Genomic DNA, 15148 nt, shown 5'->3' on the forward strand with positions numbered 1-15148 from the left:
CATCTTGTGGTCTGGTGCGTCTTATAGAGCGAAAAATACCGTGTTAGCTATATGGGCTGACTGAGTAGAGAGGACTTTACTTGAGTCCTAGGGTAGTAGGTTTTTATACTTGGACTCCTGGCTTTCTGCTTGGGATGGGATCTGGCCCACCCCTGCCTTGACCGCCTCCCAGACTCTGATGAATGTAGCAAGGATCTGTTTAAATGTGCGGGTCTGTGAAACATGGGATCTCCTTCTGACTGCCTCAGTGGCACACCCCTGGAAAGAATTAATAGGGCTAAGCCTTAGATCCTGCTGAAAAGCGAGAGCATTTAAAATCCTGCTAATTGGTGTGCTTTCTTCACACTAGGAACAGAGGAGTTGCCTAGCTGGACCTCCCAGAGTGGCTAATGCTCACAGATGCAGTTGACACTCTTGGACTCTGGGTTAGCCAGAGGTCAACTCAGATACTTGCCTTCTTAATGACTAGCGAGTGACCTTGCTCCCTCTCATACCATTATCCTGAAGAGGCCTAAACGGCCTGGGAGGTCTTGCTGAGCATCTCTGCCTCAGAATTAGCTGTAGACTGGTTTTCCCCCCAGCTTGGGCTGCACCTATGGGTGTGGAATTGGTCTTGGACCTAGCGCTCAGTTTGCTGCCTTTGGAGACCCCAAGCACCTTTGCAACCAGTTCCTTCTTGGTTTCTCGACCATACAGTGGTACCTCGGGTTACAAACGCTTCAGGTTACAGACGCTTCAGGTTACAGACTCCGCTAACCCAGAAATAGTACCTCGGGTTAAGAACTTTGCTTCAGGATGAGAACAGAAATCGTGCTCTGGTGGTGCGGCGGCAGCTGGAGGCCCCTGTAGCTAAAGTGGTGCTTCAGGTTAAGAACAGTTTCAGGTTAAGAACAGACCTGCAGAATGAATTAAGTTCTTAACCCGAGGTACCACTGTACATGCAATGGGCTTCCAAGTTACAAGAAAGGAGATTCCAACTAAACATCAGGAAGAACTTTCTGACAGTTTAGAGGCTTTCAGCAGTGGAATTGCCTCCCCCGGGAGATTGTGGACTCCTGGTTCCTTGGAGGTTTTTAAGCAGAGGTTGGATGGTCACCTGTCATGGATGCTTTAGTTGAGATTCCTGCACTGCTGGGGGTTGGACAAAATGACCCTTGAGGTCCCTTTCCAACTCTATGATTCTGTGGAAATCAGAAGAAGTACCAATATTGAAAGATTGGCAATATAGATTTTTTGAAATGATTGAATTAGCAAAAACGACGGCAACAATTAGAATGCAGTCTAATCAAAATCTCAAACAGGAATGGAGATGTGTAGAAGAATACATGACCAAAAGATGCTCCAACAAGAATGTATCGATATGTCTAGACTGATTTCACAAAGTTAAGTTAAGCCAAGCAGATATATAAGATTGAATGTTTAATTATTAAGATACAAAATTACAATCTCAATAATAAAGTTACAAAATAATAACAAGGAAGTCACGCACTGGTGGAGGGAAGACACAGGGCAAGAAATAAGAAACGGATAAATGTTGGTACCTAATGAAATGTGAATTTACGGATATAATGTATATGTATCAATATGTAAAGATCTCATATATGTAAAATGGTAAAGGGACCCCTGACCATTAGGTTCAGTGGTGGCTGACTCTGGGGTTGTGGCGCTCATCTCGCTTTATTGGCCGAGGGAGCCGGTGTACAACTTCCAGGTCATGTGACCAGCATGACTAAGCCGCTTCTGGCGAACCAGAGCAGCGCACGGAAACGCCGTTTACCTTCCCGCCAGAGCGGTACCTATTTATCTACTTGCACTTTGACATGCTTTTGAACTGTTAGGTTGGCAGGAGCAGGGACCGAGCAACGGGAGCTCACCCCATCACGGGGATTTGAACCCCTGACCTTCTGATTGGCAAGTCCTAGGCTCTGTGGTTTAACCCACAGCGCCACCCGCGTCCCTCTCATATATGTATTGCAACATTAATAATAAATAAGTAAATAAAACCACACAGACACACAGATTCTGTGAAACATAGCTGGGCTATACTTGAATGACGGGATTGTCTGTCGCAACTGTGGTTTTGGGAGTCTGTCATGGACAATCCAGCTCAAATGTTGCTGAGGGCTGCCCAAAAAGGCCCCGAGGGCTGGCATTGGACCACCCTATATACAACGTCTAATTATTTCTCAAAAACTGAATGATTGTGCCTAAATATTTTATACCTTATTCCCCTTCAGCAGACTCCTGTGGCTGAATGTATGCAATTCTGCAAAATCAGTTCAAGGTGGGGTTGGGAAAGGAGCAGGGATGGTATGGTTTAATGGTTAGAGCATTGGAGTGTGATCTGGGAGCCAGAGTTGAAATCCCCACCCAGCTGTGCAGCTCACTACTTTCGGCCAGTCACTGCCTCTCAATTTAACCTACTTCACGGGGTTGTTGTGCGTATAAAATGGGGAGGAGAACCAGCGTGAGCTGCTGGGGAGAAAAGAGGGGTTAGAAATGTAATAAATAAACAAATTCAACAAACATCAAGTTTGGAGATGGGGTGAGGGGTGTGCCTTTTGTAGTGTTGAAAAAGGAAAGTTGCTGAAACAAACTTTACTTGGGTAAAAGCATGCCAGGCAGTGTTTGCTCAGATTCCAGTGTCAGCAGAGCTGAGACAATAGGGCTGCAATTTGCAGAAGCCTCCCAATTGCCCTGGACGCGCGGTCAACTATAGCAGCATAGCAATAACCTGCAAATTTCCTTGTTAATAACGAGAACGGACAGAGAGCAATTCAATTGCCTTTGCAGAACAATTGCCTTCTTACTGGTGGAACTGATATCGTGCAAAAACACAAAATCCAGGATGGTGCTATGCAGGCGACACGTAGTAAAGCCTTCTGTTAGGATCAGGCAGCTACCTTTGGTGTGAAAATATGGACACTTGTTTTGCGCTTGGAACATCACTGTTTTATTTATAAAATGTTTCAGGGCATGCAAACAAATTTCCCGGTTCCTGTTTGACAGCGTGAAATACGATGCCAATAGACTTGTGAGCAAGTCTTTCCTCCTTTTGCATTCCTGGGATTGCATATCCTGAGCACGTCTCTTGAGCACTTTATGAGTCATGTCCAACTGCAACTTGTGCCAAATGTGAGTGCTAAGGACTATGGAATCTCAGTCGTCATATCATGGGAAACCGATGCTGGTTTTTGAATAGCGTGGCCCTAGGCAAAGCCCATTGCACAAGGGAAACCCCGTCTGTCTTGCATGCAGCAGGATAATCTCTGCAAGACATCCTACTGATCTGTATTACAGTGGTACCTCAGGTTAAGTACTTAATCCGTTCCGGAGGTCCGTTCTTAACCTGAAACTGTTCTTAACCTGAAGCACCACTTTAGCTAATGGGGCCTGCCGCTGCTGCCGCGCCGTCGGAGCATAATTTCTGCTCTCATCCTGAAGCAAAGTTTTTAACCTGAGGTAATATTTCTGGGTTAGCAGAATCTGTAACCTGAAGCGTATGTAACCTGAAGCGCCTGTAACCCGAGGTACCACTGTATTAGCAAAGATCTTGCCACCCTTCAAAGTGCAGCAGGACTCTCTACGCTGAGGTCAGGCAATTGCGGGAAATCTCCTTAGTATCATGGTAACTGCATGTCTCAGCTGGTATGTTAGGCAGAGATTTTGACTGCATTCTACTATCACAGGTGTGGGCCACAAGATCAAGTGATATGTGCACATCCCTTCTCTGATTAAGTGAGAAATTCCAAGGGGCCAGCGCTTGACCAGGTTTCCTTCATTTTAGATGGTCACTTGGAGGCTGCCTCCAGATCCCAAAACTCACTGCTCAGTGATGTGGTCACTGTTAGAAACTCAGATCTACAAACTAACCACCAAGTGGCTCCTTAAACCAAGGTTACCGTTGGCAAAATAGAATGTCTAGTTGCCATTTTGGGGCCGTCTTCTTTGGCAATCACTCGTATGGAAGATCACTTGTCTTCCATAAACACGGTCTTAACAGTGAGTCTGTAAGTGACTGTGGAGGCCAATTCTGCATCCACACATCCTTCCACAGTGGGGACATAGGTTTCTGAGCGGGAGTTGATCACGGTGTGGAGTTGCCAAGCGTGCCTTCCTCTTAGCATGTTTCCCACTTGCGTCCTGAGTTCGAGTGCCTTCAAAGCCCATGACACCTTTGGTAAAGGCTGTTCTCCAGTTGGAGCACTCTCAGGCTAGTGTTTCCCAATCGTTGGTGTTTATACTACATTTTTAAAGATTTGCCTTGAGAGAGTCTTTAAACCTCTTTTGTTGACCACAAGCATTACGCTTTCCATATTTAAGTTTGGAATAGAGTAGTTGCTTTGGAAGATAATAATCAGGCATCCGCGCAACATGACCAGTCCAAAGAAGTTGATGTTGAAGAATCATTGCTTCAACACTGGTGATCTTTGCTTCTTCCAGTACACTGATATGAGTTCGCCTGTCTCCCCAAGTGATGTGTAACATTTTTTGGAGACATCGTTGTTGGAATCTTTCTAGGAGTTGGAGATGGCGTTTATAAGTGGTCCATGTTTCACAAGTATACAGTAAATTTGGTAGTATAATAGCATTGTAAACAAGCATTTTGGTTTGTATGCGAATGTCCTGGTTCTCAAGCACTCTGCACTTCAATCAGGAGAAAACTGCATGTGCAGAGCTCAGACAATGCTGGATTTCGCCAGTGTCTAGTTGTCTAGACATGTCTAGTTGCCATTTTGGGGTAAGACGACTCTAAAGTCTTTATTTTTCAAATGATGGGGTGACTGTGATTCTCAGTTAAACATCTGGTAAGTTCAGATGACAACCTTGAGCAAGGATAAGAGCTTTGAGAACTTGAAGAAGACAAGTCCCTTGATCCAGGGGACAATCCACAAATATATATTGACCTATTCCAACCTCTTTTTCTTAATGGTGACTCCTCCTGCTCAGGCTGCACAGAAAAAGCAGTTTGCTTCCCGAAATTCTTTCCGATTATACAGATAAAATATACCTGATAGAATTCTACAGGGTGTGGTATTAGTGTGTGAAAACACTGATTCAGTGTTCCCCAGGCATGCACTTCCAGGTGGTGGAGATTTCAGGTTCCATCTTGGCGCCCAGCCATCTTCAAGCGGTCGATAACCAGGTCCAGAATGCGCCCGGCACCCGCCTAATTTCAAACACTGGATGGGGGTGTGCAGCAAACCGGGCGCCAGAGAGGCATGAATGCAGCCCAGTTCCATGGAAAACGTAGGTGGCTCATGAGAGGCCAGCTACCTCCCACGGGGATTTCTCTGGTTATAGAAACCTGGTGAAGGTGGGAGTCTGAAGAAGATTCAGCTCTCCCTTCCGTTCTGGAGCAGTGATGCTGAGCAGGAGGAAGACTCGGATGTGCCTTTGACCCCCTCCTTGCTGCACAGGAGCCCACATTGGAAAGGAGGAATAACTGCGCAGGTTTCAGAGCTTGAGCCCTTTAGACCTTCTCCAATTGAAGATGCTGCACTGTTGTTGCACGGGCACATTTTGCTGGGTTGTTGTTTTTTTATAGTTAGTTTGGGCCCACAATGGTTTCCTTTAATTGATTGTAAGGTTCAGTGAAAAACAGTTCTTAGAATCCATTTCCTGACTTCGCATACTGATGCTTTGACACAACAAGTTCTTTTTCTGCAAATGTTTTGAGGAAGTCATGGTTCTCCTTGGAAAAGTAACTGTGTGTATCCAAGACTGTAAGATGCCACTTAGACAAGCAGAACTGCGTTAATGCACCCATCATTTTCTGGATTGTTGGTTAGAATCATAGAATCATAGAGTTGGAAGAGACCACAAGGGCCATCGAGTCCAACCCCCTGCCAAGCAGGAAACACCATCAGAGCACTCCTGACATATGGTTGTCAAGCCTCTGCTTAAAGACCTCCAAAGTAGGAGACTCCACCACACTCCTTGGCAGCAAATTCCACTGTCGAACAGCTCTTACTGTCAGGAAGTTCTTCCTAATGTTTAGGTGGAATCTTCTTTCTTGTAGTTTGGATCCATTGCTCCGTGTCCGCTTCTCTGGAGCAGCAGAAAACAACCTTTCTCCCTCCTCTAGATGACATCCTTTTATATATTTGAACATGGCTATCATATCATGATATCATGGTTACTTGTGCATATTTTCCCCAGACGACCTTGCCTCCTTGCGTCACGAGACCAAGCTCATTCACATTCACCTCGATGACGGTACCTTTTGTAATTACCCCCAAAGATGTCTACAGAGGAGAAGAGGGATTCTTTTTTACACTAAGAATAGGTAGGCAAAAATTGGCTTTAGGTTCAGGATGTGTTACATGGGCCTTCTTGAATCGTAAACCCATTGACCGAATGAAACGTTCATATTTAGGTGGCTTTCGGGTACAGCCACTCCCAACAAAACACACTTTAGTAACCATTCTCTTCCAAGCCTCCTTCTTTCTCTTTCCTGTACGGATCACCTTGAGCACTTCTGTTTCTCCCTGAGCACGAACCTTGGGTACAGGAACCTCCTATTTCCCAGCTTTCTCATATCGCTTCTGTTTAATCATGTCGGAGAGAACTTTAGACTAACCCTCTCTGTCCAGCAGATATGCTGGCACAGCTCCTTCTGGGGTCTTGTCATCATTTTTCTGCTTGGTATTTCTCTTTTCATGCATCTTAATACAGTGGTACCTCGGGTTAAGTACTTAATTCGTTCCGGAGGTCCGTACTTAACCTGAAACTGTTCTTAACCTGAAGCACCACTTTAACTAATGGGGCCTCCTGCTGCTGCCACACCACCGGAGCACAATTTCTGTTCTCATCCTGAAGCAAAGTTCTTAACCTGAGGTAATATTTCTGGCTTAGCGGAGTCTGTAATCTGAAGCATATGTAGCCCGAGGTACCACTGTAGTCTTTTTCATCTGTATCTTCTCTGCATGGCGCTGTTTATGATAAAGTTTAGCTTTCAGTCCAATCATTTTCTTAGCTTTTTTGAGCGTTCATGAGCCTCACGGCCCTCTTTCTTCCTCTTCTTCTCATGGTAATCCAAACGATAACCATATTGCTTCCGATGTAACTCTATGTACTCATTTTGTGGCATGGTGCCGCGGTGCCTCGGAATCGTTTTGCTCGTTTTAAAAGCGCTTTGCAATCCTGATTGTCGGCCTTTGCCGAGCAGCCGATAAGAAGTACGAAGAGGACTGGATTTGCCGGTTTCCCATTCCGTGCATTCATGTGCCACCTGCCTTTCATGTTTGCCCTATGCAACTCTGACAGCAGCACTGCGGGCCTGGGCCAGCGTCAGGAACACCCACCCACACGCCATAAGTGTGTGTGCCTGCAAGCGTTTGCCCGTATCGCAAGCTGAGCCGAATGACGTTGCATACGGAAGCGCTCCCTCTGCTTCGTAGCATAATTTTCGAGCTGTGTTAAAATCGTGACTTCTAAATAACACGGTGTGTGTGTGTGTGTGTGTGTGTGTGTGTGTGTGTGTGCCTGAAACAGCCACCCAAGTAAATTCATAACCATGTTGAGGCTTGAATGATTCCCTCACGTAGGCATTTCAAAGGGTACAAATATAAATAGAATAACTTTGATTTTGTTCACAAAGGATTTCCTCCCAGTTAATATAACCTCAGCTTCACAATTGATCAGTGTGCAGTGACTACATGGGAGGGGAACCTCAGATCTGGGGGGTGGGCACACATGGCCCCCAGACCTCGTTGTTTGGCCCTTGGCTACCCCCAGGCTACCCCCATTCGCTGGCCCTGTTCCACCCACATAAACACCTCTGTAGGTGTTTATGCCTGTCTGGACTGTTTCCTTGAACCCTGATAATTCCTCTTGCCTGCCTGGATGCAGGATAATAATAATAATAATAATAATAATAATAATAATAATAATAATAATAAAGCGATAGAACATCAAACATTAAAACTTCCCCAAGATTCCCTAAGAAGGGATGCAGGTGGTGCTGTGGGTTAAACCACAGAGCCTAGGACTTGCCGATCAGAAGGTCGGTGGTTCGAATCCCCGCGACAGGGTGAGCTCCCGTTGCTTGGTCCCTGCTGCTGCCAACCTAGCAGTTTGAAAGCGCATCAAGTGCAAGTAGATAAATAGGTACCACTCCAGCGGGAAGGTAAACGGTGTTTCCGTGCGCTGCTCTGGTTCGCCAGAAGCGGCTTAGTCATGCTGGTCACATCACCTGGAAGCTGTACGCCGGCACCCTCGGCCAATAAAGCGAGATGAGCGCCACAACCCCAGAGTCGGTCACGACTGGACCTAATGGTCAGGGGTCCCTTTACCCCTTTACCTTAAGATTGGTGTGCTGAAAATAGCTTGCTGTACAAAGGTAAGCTTTACACTTGTAGCCCCACCCACTTTTGAGACTGGCCCCGCCCACTCCTGGCATGTGGCCCTTGGAAGGTTGCCTGGAACGCACGGTGGCCCCTGAACTGGAAATGTTTCCCCCTTTTTGCGCTGCATCCTGAATTAGCTTCTCTGCCCCCCCCCCAATTCTTTTAACACAGAACTTTGGCTCTGCAAGTGGTAACACCCCCTTCCCGCTTTCAGAAAATGGGTTGTTTGTTTCTGAACAGCGACAGTGTTATCAGTTTTGTCATTTCGTAACAGAAAGAATGTTTATTTTAAAACAGGTGCTCCATTCGCTGTGTGTGTTCCCAGCAAGGTAACCACCGCTGCGACCAGACAGCTTCCTGCCCCCCTCTCCAAAAAACACCCCCCCACCCCAATCTCTGCAAAGCCTTTTCGATTGTGTGGACAGGAAGGAAGAACGCTGTATGGCTCTCATCCTGTCTTTGAAGGCATAACTCTCCCCCCCCCCCCCAGCTGGAACAGCAGACTTAGCTATTCCTGTCCCCGCCAACCTCCACAATAATATAGTTTTATAAAGTCTCCAGGCTGTGAGGTTGCACATGAAATGCGGGTCGGGGTACACAGTTGCCAGACTCGGATCCTAAAGAAAATCCATGCTTGCAATGAGGAAGCAGAACTTTTTGAAGGCAGGGTACTTTCTGACTACTGGGAAACCGGCCTGTGTGCCAAGATTTCCAGAAGAAGCTGCTTGGACTATTCCCTTCCTTTTCGCAGCAGCTGTTTCCACTCTGTATTTTAATGAGGAGGCTGAACTTCAGCCATGGGGGAAGGATTTCCCCCTAATGGCACCCCCTCCTGCGGCTAGTAGAGGGCTTTGCTTGCATTTCATGTTCTTTGCTTGCATTATGCAAATGCATTTGACTGCGCACTTCCAAAAAAAGGAAAACACTGCGCTCTCCGTCAGTTGCATTCCGGATTACCAGCAATGTTGGGGCTTTCCCTTCCAACTTTCTGTGGACTCTTAATTTCGATGTGCCGTTGACCTTGCCAAGTGAGTACAGTATTTAAAACTTCCCAAGGTTTGAATTAGTCTTTTTTTTTTAAAAAAAAGAAGTTCTTCAGTGAAAATGGGATTTCCTCCGCATTTGAAGGCAGATTCAGTTGGAACTGTTGCATATAATCTTTCCGGCAAAGTTAACTCTTAAATCCCTACTACCTTCTGTGGAGTCTTTCTAGTGCATTTAACAAGTTTTACTGGCAGAAGGTAAACAGGGCTAAAGGGTAGATCATCAGCAGTTTTCTTTCTTTGTGTTGTAATAATGAAATGTGGATGCAAATCTGTTAAAGCCCACAGAGGAGCCAAGATTGCAGATGTTAATCTGGGGCTCAGGTTTCTTTGTGTAGTTAACGGTTTTATGTGCATTATTTGCTCAGTGCCAAATCAGGTTTGGTTGCTTGTAGAGAAAGCTACTGGTGATGCAACCCTAAGTATACTTTCCCATGAGTAAGAGCAGCTGAACATATGGGATACTTCTGAGGGAGCATGCATAGATCAGGCTGCACATACCTTCTGAGATTTCGTCAAACTTCATAGCCAGTTAGTAGATGTTTTATTCCTTTGTGTGTTTACCATGTCGGAGCAAAACTGAGAAAACCGTGGAAGCAGCGATTCTCTTTCATGAGTACATTAGCTAAATTCAGCAAATAGCAAAATACTCCCTAGAGAATATTGGGAAACAGCTCAGTTATTCTCCTTTTGTTGTTGTTGTCTTGCGGTTGATGTGTATATTGATGAAAGAGGGATTTTGAAAAGGGACAACTTTGATATTCTGTGTTTTACTAATTTGGAAAACCTTCCTGATTGATACTTTTCTCAAAAAGTCAATTTCTGTAGGATTATGTTCCACTCTTTCAACCAAACTGCAGCGTGCGTCATTTGCAGCAGGAAAAAAAAATGTGTAGGCGTCTGGTTTGAAACCCTTTTGATTCCCCCCCCACCAAAAAACCCCCCACCACTTTACATAAAAGTCATTGCATATGAGAATTATGAAGCAATGCAGGGAAGTGCCATATGTTCAGTTTAGTTTACAGCTATTTTAAAATTATCACCCTTCCCACACACAAATCCATTGCTTGAAGTGTAATGTGTCGGTCCCCAACTCTGCAAAATTTCCAGACTGGTGGTGATGCCTGAATGTGGCGGCAAACATGTTGATGTGGTTGTTTGAAGAGCTGGAGGAAAGAGGTAGCAGATGGATAAGGATGGCATTGGTACTGGAACCAGAAAGGTAGTTCTGCCCCTTCGTGGTCCCCCATTATGTTTTAATTCAGACCCACTATTCAGAACAAGATTACCGTATTTTTTGCTCTATAAGACTCACTTTTTCCCTCCTAAAAAGTAAGGGGAAATGTGTGTGCATCTTATGGAGCGAATGCAGGCTGCGCAGCTATTCCAGAAGCCAGAACAGCAAGAGGGATTGCTGCTTTCACTGCGCAGCGATCCCTCTTGCTGTTCTGGCTTCTGAGATTCAGAATATTTTTTTTCTTGTTTTCCTCCTCCAAAAACTAGGTGCGTCTTGTGGTCTGGTGCGTCTTATAGAGCGAAAAATATGGTATAATATTCAGAGTGCCAAGCACGCTTCTGTTCTCTTCAACACTGATCTAAATTAAGGGCCAAACCAGACATAATGTTGAACATGGCTTTGCATTTACTGTGGTACCTCGGTTTATGAACTTAATCCGTTCCAGAGGTCCGTTCTTAAACTGCAACTGTTCTTAAACCGAGGCGCGCTTTCCCTAATGAGGCTGGTGCCCGTCCACTGTTCGGATTCCATTCTTAGACTGAGGTAAAGTTCTTAAACCAAGACACTAGTTCCGGTTTTGCGGAGTTCGTAAACCGACTCGTTCTTAAACAGGACTGTTCTTAAGCTGAGGTACCACTGTAATGTGGATATTCCTCTTAAAATGTAAACGGCAACCAGTGGCGGGGGAATGATACATTTCCGTAGTTGGTGCCAAAGGGAGATTTCCTCTTGCTGAAAAAGCAGCTTTCAAGGAACAATCTTCTGTAGTAGGTAAGGACAGGGTTTACACCAGGGGTCAGCAAACTTTTTCAGCAGGGGGCCGGTCCACTGTCCCTCAGACCTTGTGGGGTGCTGGACTGTATTTTGAGGGCGAATGAACAAATTCCTAGGCCCCACAAATAACCCAGAGAGGCATTTTAAATAAAAGCACATGTTCTACTCATGTAAAAACACCAGGCAGGCCCCACAAATAATCCAGAGGTGCATTTTAAATAAAAGGACACATTCTACTCATGTAACAACACTTGGGCCGGATTTAAAAGGCGATTGGGTTGGATCCGGCCCCCGGGCCTTAGTTTGCCTACCCATGGTTCACACCCTTCCCACTTGCTATGACCCCAGTAGCGCTAAGCCTTTCCACCAGCTGTTATTTGCATTTAACGCACGCACATTTGAAATTGTATCTGGTTTAGCCTTGAGGGTAAGTTGGTCGAAAGGGATTTTAGTTCGAGGGTTTCAAAGGTCTTGTTGCATCTGCTTCGACGGGAGTCCTGAAAATATGGTCCTATTCCATCCGGAAAAACACTGTTAACTCGCAAGTAAATGTAGGCAGGCATATTGAGTGAGGCGTGTCCTATACTTGCAGCAAATAAGGCAATGTGCTACTGCATCTGAGGAAAAACAACATTTTGGCTATTTCTGCACCGCATCGCTGACTCTTGCATGAGTTGTCCTTAGTGCATACAAAGTTTCTTTCTCCTAAGGTCTAGCCCAGAATGGCCTGATCTGACTGGAAGCAAGTTCTTCAAGTTCCCAAGCAGAAAACAAAACTTCCAGTATCGAAGCACCATTATACAAATAAACGGCACAACCACACCTACTGTTTCACAGGTCTGGTTGCATCACCTCAAAAAGGATATATTTGGGGAAGGTTCAGGGGGGAAAGCAGGCAAAATTATAAAGGGGATGAAACTGCTTCCCTCTGAGGAAAAGTTAGAAATTTGGTTCTTTTTAGTTTAAGAGAAAAGGCAAAAAAGAGGTGAAGTGATGGAAGTTCGTAAAATTTTCTCCTCAGTGCTAGAAGTCAAGGACATGCAATGAAACTGAATATTGGAAGACTGAGTGAAGACCAAAAGGAAGTACAGTGGTACCTCAGGTTACATACGCTTCAGGTTACATACACTTCAGGTTATAGACTCCGCTAACCCAGAAAAAGTGCTTCAGGTTTAGAACTTTGCTTCAGGATGAGAATAGAAATTGCGCAGCGGCGGCAGCAGGAGGCCCCATTAGCTAAAGTGGTGCTTCAGGTTAAGAACAGTTTCAGGTTACGAACGGACCTCCGGAACGATTTAAGTACTTAACCTGAGGTACCACTGTACTTATTCCTGCAGCGCACAGTTAAAACTATGGCATTGGCTTCCATGAGATGACCACCAATTTGAACAGGGTTTAAAAGAGGGGAGTGCTGTTCCTCACAAGTTCTGCTTCCAAGCTTCTCCTGGGCATCTAGATGCCAGGGAGTGGGCAGAGAAGGAAATGGTGAAGACCCCCTCCCCATCCTGACCCCTTCCAGGGAGGAGGAAGAGGAAGACAGTATAGATTGACAACAGGGGTTTGAGGGAGGTCGCAGCTCAGAGGCAGATGAGGGGGAAAGCTGGGAAATCATGAGAGAGCCAGAACAACACCCAGCTGACATGTTGTTATTAGAAAGCATTCCATCTCCCAGAACCCGGCGAGCCTTTAAAGTAAGAGAGCAAAGAGCTCAAAGACAGAGGGCACATAGCAGCACCCATATAGGAGATGATGATGATGACGAATGAGGAGGTGGGAGAGATAGGGGGTAGAGAGTCACTCGGGACAATGCTGTGCCGTTTGCCCGTTCTTTTGAAAATGCCTATACAGTGGTACCTCGGGTTACATATGCTTCAGGTTACATACGCTTCAGGTTACAGACTCTGCTAACCCAGAAATAGTGCTTCAGGTTAAGAACTTTGCTTCAGGATGCGAACAGAAATCGTGCTCCTGCGGCACGGCGGCAGCAGGAGGCCCCATTAGCTAAAGTGGTGCTTCAGGTTCAGAACAGTTTCAGGTTAAGTACGGACCTCCGGAACAAATTAAGTACTTAACCTGAGGTACCACTGTACAGGGGGAGAGAAAGTGTTAATAGGTAGACTAATAGAAAAGCCAGAGGTGGAGCCTACCTGTTTATAAAAGGGCTTAGCCTGAGGTTTAGATGGTTGGTTGGTTGGGGAAAGGCAGTTGGGAAAGCAATTGGCAGACAGATGGAAATAGACAGTTAGTGCAGTTGGTTCTTGTGTGAAGGGAGGTAGAAGAGTTAGAGCCAGGATAAAATAAGACTAAGAGGGTAAAGGGTAAAAGCGTTTTGAATGCATTGAAAGTTTTCAATACAATAAACTACCATCTTCATTGTTAACTTGAGAACCTGACAAACCGGGGAGAACCTGGTTTGTGGCCACGGATTAGTGGTGTAAGGGTCAATAGTCTGTGAGACGACCGGGAGCTCCGTACGAATGCCACAAACACCATCATCTAAGAGGCTGGCTTCTATAGTCTCTCTCCGTAAAGTTGGAAATAAAAAAGGGCTGTAAGAAACTTTTCCTTTTCTTTATGCTTTCCTGGGCAACCAGCTGGGAGCCGCTGACATCGTCCTGACACTAGTTGGCCCCTGTGAGAACAGAATGCTGGAGTAGATGGGTGCTTGGTCTGATCCTGCAGGGCTCTTAATATATCTTGGCGAGTCTGCTCAGAGTTAAATAGCACCTGTAAATCATTTTCAGATAATTCTCCTTCAAAGTTTTCCCCAAAGATTAAAACTAAAATTACAGATTAAATTTAATTTAATTAAAGATTAAAATGCATTCTTAACCAGTCCTGGCATATTGTAAAGCCATGGATGAGACTTTTTGAGCAATGCCAGCAAGATAGCTTTGTGTTCCCTGCTTTTGATATCATTGAATTGGAGAAAGTGCAGTATTTGGATTAAACTGATGAGCAGTAGACAAAAGGCAGTCATTCTTCACACAGTGTATTGCCAAAAATGTAGCGATGGCTTATAAGACTTTTTTAGATTGGGGGAAAAACACCAAATGATTAGGCTACTTCAGGGAGGATAAACCTAGTTTAAAAGGGGAGCTCAAATCTCATCTCTCCTCTCCCCACTGAAATCTGCCTCGGCTTCCTGGTGTTCTTTGTATACCGTTAAACAGTTTGTAAGTTTATTATTGTAGCCAAAGGCCATGACAAACTTTGTAGCAATAGTATTAATAAAATGATGCCGAACATCCACCCATAATATGCCAAAATCCATGATGTTCGAGAGGTTACTAGGAGCACCAACAAACTCAAATCCTTTATGATTTCAAAGGAAGCTTTCAAATGTCAACAACTTATAGGAATTTTATCTAACGCCTTTACCTGTTCCGCCCCCCCAGCCAGTTCTTAGGGGGCCACTTTGTCTGTTATTGTCACTCAAAAGAAACTATACCATTTCTGCTGGGGTGTGCCTGCTTCCTTATGTGAACAAAAGTTTCAGAAAGTGATCTCTTGGGTCTCTACTGGGAGTGGCCTTCATGACCATATAACACCGGTCCTGAAAGACCTACATTGGCTCCCAGTACATTTCCGAGCACAATTCAAAGTGTTGGTGCTGATCTTTAAAGCCCTAAATGGCCTCGGTCCAGTATACCTGAAGGAGCGTCTCCACCCCCATCATTCTGCCCGGACATTGAGTTCCAACACTGAGGGCCTTCTAGCGGTTCCCTCATTGCGAGAAGTGA

The 15148-nt window shown here is 45.3% G+C and overlaps 1 protein-coding gene and 1 pseudogene across 3 annotated transcripts in view; one reads left to right on the top strand and one right to left on the bottom strand.

Moving 5' to 3' along the window:
• Positions 1–15148, top strand: part of SORBS1 (sorbin and SH3 domain containing 1) — a 202418-nt gene that overhangs the window by 39307 nt on the left and 147963 nt on the right. Inside the window, exon 1 of one of the 2 annotated variants that reach the window (XM_083505444.1) lies at positions 9195–9379. The exons of the other annotated variant lie outside the window; for it this stretch is intronic. The gene's annotated coding sequence lies outside the window, so the exon portion shown is untranslated. Of the gene's footprint in view, positions 1–9194; positions 9380–15148 lie in introns of those variants that run through there. 2 annotated transcript variants of the gene reach the window in all.
• On the bottom strand, positions 6124–7113 carry LOC310707939 (ribosome biogenesis protein NSA2 homolog; annotated as a pseudogene). The gene is made up of 2 exons (XR_014530085.1): positions 6897–7113; positions 6124–6668 (listed from the first exon to the last, which is right to left on the bottom strand). The product of XR_014530085.1 is annotated as a ribosome biogenesis protein NSA2 homolog (transcript).

This window comes from Podarcis liolepis, assembly GCF_965112155.1.
Source record: "Podarcis liolepis genome assembly, chromosome: 5".
In the NCBI taxonomy this organism is placed as follows: domain Eukaryota; kingdom Metazoa; phylum Chordata; class Lepidosauria; order Squamata; family Lacertidae; genus Podarcis; species Podarcis liolepis.